Here is a 4,488-nt window from a genome sequence, read left to right as displayed (position 1 = left end):
TGCCACATTAATGAAAACTAATTGTGTAACCTTTATTTATGATGTGGACATCTTATTTATAGGAATGGGTCATCGTTTAATTACATATTGTACCCCTAAAGTATTGTAAGTACTGTATGTGTATTTTAGCTCGTACATAAATATGGCCTGTAGAGCTCAGAGATGTGGTCGGTCGACTATCATTAGGTCGGATGGCAATAAGCCCGGGCGGGTGTGTGTTTGGGTGACTACTTGGTTGGGCAACTACTTGCCGAAAATCCATATCAACTGTCCTGGAGTTTGAGGGCATGTTTCTCCTTCCCAATCTATCCGAGTTGGAAGGTGATGGGCAAGAACAAATTGATCCGGTTAGTTGGAATCTTCAAGAGTGATTCTTTCCTTTTCCATCAGAGGCACATCGTTTACATGATACAAGGAACTGGCCAGTTGAGCATGTAAACCTAGATCACCATTACTGGGACCCGCGAGACTATGTCACCTCTTGCCTCATCCATGAGATGTCTTTGTGATTCGTGTTGGCTCATTTTTAAGTACATATTAAGTTTTCTAATTTTCTTGTCTTTTGATAATAAAAATTGCAACAAATATAAGGAAATTCTTTTAAAGGTAAAACAAATCTTATATCAATATTTATTCATTAATATCATAAATAGACTCCCTAGGATTTTGTGTCAATAATCATTATATATTGGGCACTCGTAAGGCGCAACTTCTTCATCTCGAATTTGTTTCCCTTCTAGATCTCTGTTTGTTTTTTGTTTCTTTGGTTTGGTGAAAGTATCTGACTCTTTGCTAAAACCCACTAATAAGGACAAGGTGTTAATCATTCTCGAGATCAGATCACAAAGTCAAAATCAATTGAGGAATTAAGGGTGGAACGACTTTGATTTGTGGTACTCCGAGGAGGGCTTTATTGCAGTTTGGTGAAGAATGGGGGGTTTCAACTATTGATCCACCGATGAGAACTCCCTTTGAAGCTTAGCTTCAACCAACTACATCAAATATCCCTCTCCTACCTGATACTCAATGAGTCGGAAGAGATATCCTTCTATTAGGTGGTATGTTGTTGGTAGATGACTTTCCATCCTTTGATGAGGGTAGAACAATGTGGTTCAAAATGATTCAAAACCTGAGTAAAAATGTTCTCTCTTTCCTTGCTTCCCTCTTAGCTTGATGCTTGCTGGTGTCTTTTTTTTTTTACATAGATGGGGATCCTTGCATTGGACCTTTATCAGCTAGCATTGGTGATGGTGATCCAATCTTACAAATAGTTTCAGCTCTGAAGAGACGGCCCAGTAGTGAAGAGGATGTGATTAGTCGTCTGGTTGAACCTAGCATAATCCAGGATGAGACACTTAAGGACTGTTGGCCCTCTCCAAGGGCCCTAGTCTGAATTAGAGGCGATTCCAACCTGTTAGGTCGAGACTTACAAGTCGTGATATAAAAGATGATCACGAAAGCAGTCGATCTTCAATTTATGCTCTGCTGGTAATCTTGGTAACATTGTTTATAGTCCTCATTTTTCAGGTTGGACCAAACAATCTTGGTGCCACGTTCTGTCGATCATCGATTTGTGCTCAACCAAATGATCTTAGTGCCATGGCTGCTGTCTTCATTTTTAGGCCAGAAAGGGCGATCATGGCCACAATATGTTGGTTTTTTATTCATGCTCAGTTGATCGATCTCAGCGTCACAGCTGTTGTCTTAAGCATTTAGGCTAGGTCGGACAATCTTGGCATCTCACTCTATCAGTCTTTGATTCATGCTTAGCTATACGATCTTGGCATCACAGTTGCAATCTTTATTTTTTGGGTCAGATAGGGTGAGCTTAGCACTATGGTATGTCGATCTTTGATTGGTTCTCAGTCGGGCAATCTTGGCACTACAATTGATAGTCTTCATTCATTGAGTCATACTGGGCAATCGTTGCACCACGATATATCAGTCTTTGACTAATATTCAGTCGGGTGATCTTAGTTCCACGGTTGGCAGTCTTCATTCTTGGAATCAGACCCCAGCAATCTTGACGCTGTGGTCTACCAATTTTTGATTTGCACTCAGCCAAGCGATCTTGGCACCATTACTAGTTGTCTTCATTCTCTGGGTTGGCCCGAGCAATTTTGGTGCCATGATCTGTTAGTCTTTGATTTGTGCTCAATAAGGAGATTTTGGCATCACAGCTAGTAGTCTTCATTTCTAGGGTCAGATCAGGTAAACTTGGCCCTACGGTCTACTGATATTTGATTTGACCTCAGCCAAACGATCTTAGCGCTACAACTAGCTAACTTCATTCTCTGAATCAAACTAGGGGATCTTGGAGCCATGGTCTATCAGTCTTCAATTTGCACTCAGTGGGGCGATCTTTTCTCCATGGTTGACTATCTTCATTCCCCGAGTTGGACTGGACAAGCTTGACTCCATAGTTTATTGGTCTTCAAGTTAGATTCAGTCGAGCAACCTTGGCACCAAAGTTGGTCATCTCATAATTTGGGTCAAATCGCGTGATCTTGACACCACAGCTATCGGTCCTTGATTTGTGCTCAATTGGGCAATCTTGGTGCAACAACAAGCTATCTTCATTCCTCAAACTAAATCAGGCAATCCTGGCACCATAGTTCACTGGTCTTCGATTTGCACTCAGTCGAGTGAGCTTAGCACCATATTTACTTGTCTTCATTCCCCTGATTGTACCAGGCCTATCTTGGCACTACGATCTGCTGGTCTTTGATTTGTGCTCAGTCGGGTGAACTTGGGGCCACGACTGACATTCTTCAATATTTAGGTGACGCCAGGAGATCTTGGCGTCATGATCAACCGATCTTTAATTTGTGCTCAATCGGAACATCTTGATGCCACAGCTGGAAGTCTTCAGCATTTAGCCCAAGTCAGTTGATCTTGGTGCCACAGTCTACTGATCCTTGATTTGTGCCTAGCTGGGGGCTTTTGGTGCCACAACTCATGATCTTCATGTCTCAGCCTGAATTGAGCAATCTTAGCTCCACGGCTACCGATCATCAATTTCTTCTTGGTTGAAAAATCTTATTTCCACGATCTGTCGATCTTCAATTTAGGATCAGTTGGATGATCTCGGCTCCACGGCTACCAGTATTCATGTCTCATGTTGGATCAAATGATCTTGGTACCACGATCCGTCGATCTCTGATTTTGCTCAGTCAAACGATCTTGGCACCATGAATGGTAGTATACAACACTTATGCAAGGTTGGGCGATCTTGGTGACATGGTATGTTGATTTTCAATTTGTGCACAGTCACGACTGGTGGTCTTCATGTGGGCCAGAGATTCTTGGTGTAATGATCTGTAGATCTTTGATTTGTCATAAGTCAAGCAATATTGGTGGCACGGCTTACACTCTTCAGCATTTAGGCGAGGTCGGGTTGTATTAGTGCCAAAGTATGTTAATCTTCAATGTGTGCTCAGCCTGACAATCTTGGCTCCATGCGTGGTAGTATTCATGCCCCAAGCTGGACCAGGTGAACTGGCGCCCTAGTTTACCAATTTTTATTATGTGCTTAGCTGGGTTATCTTGGCGCCATGACTGATAGTCTTCAGCATTTAGTTAAGATTGGTCGATTTGGTGCCGTTGTCTGTCGTTCTTTAATTTGTGCCCAATCGAACAATGTTGGTGCCACAGCTGGCATTCTTTAGCATTTAGGTGAGGTCGGGCAATCTTGGTTTTGTAGTCTGTTGATCTTCAATTTATGCTCAACTAGACGACCTTCGCACCACAGTTTAAAGTCTTAAACATTTAAGCGAGGTCGGCTATCTTAGCGCGTCTGTCGATCTTTTATTTGTGATCAGCCATGTTATCTTGGTACCATGGAGAGCACTTTTTAGCATTTAGAAGAGACCAAGCGATCTTGGCGCCTTGGTGTGCTAATTTTTATTTATGCTTAGTTGAGCGATTTTGGTGCCACGACTAGTTGTTAATCCCGAGTGAAATATAGTTGTGTAAAAATTATATAGTTAACCCCGCTATGCAACGGTGCCAAAATCTTGATGCAATATTTTATGAATTAAAAATTTAAGCAATTAATGTTGGGATTCTATGCAAGTATACGTATCTTTATCAAGTAATAAAAGACTTTCTGTTGAAGCCCTAAATATCGATCGCACTGGGAACATTTAAATTTGAAATGAAATTTACTAGAAAATTCACAGAAATTCAAAATGAAATTACTGTCACTAATTTTGAATGTTGAGATATTATCATAACTGAATTATTTAACTAATAACAAAACTCAAATACAAAGTTTAAACAGTAACTACTAAACTATTAAACTATGTTTATGTGATGAAGATTTCTTATGTGAAAATGCACTTTCTCACTACACTGAGATTTTGGTAAAATGAGATGAGATAAATGGTTTTAATATTTATTGTGCCAAATAAGAGCAGTTTTAATTATCTACCCTGATACAGTGTTATAGAAAATCATTGGCTAATCCCAGGTTTAGTCCCTAAATCT

This window comes from Phalaenopsis equestris, unplaced genomic scaffold, assembly GCF_001263595.1.
Source record: "Phalaenopsis equestris unplaced genomic scaffold, ASM126359v1 Scaffold000808, whole genome shotgun sequence".
Taxonomy (NCBI): domain Eukaryota; kingdom Viridiplantae; phylum Streptophyta; class Magnoliopsida; order Asparagales; family Orchidaceae; genus Phalaenopsis; species Phalaenopsis equestris.
Note: the sequence above shows the minus strand (reverse complement) of the source record.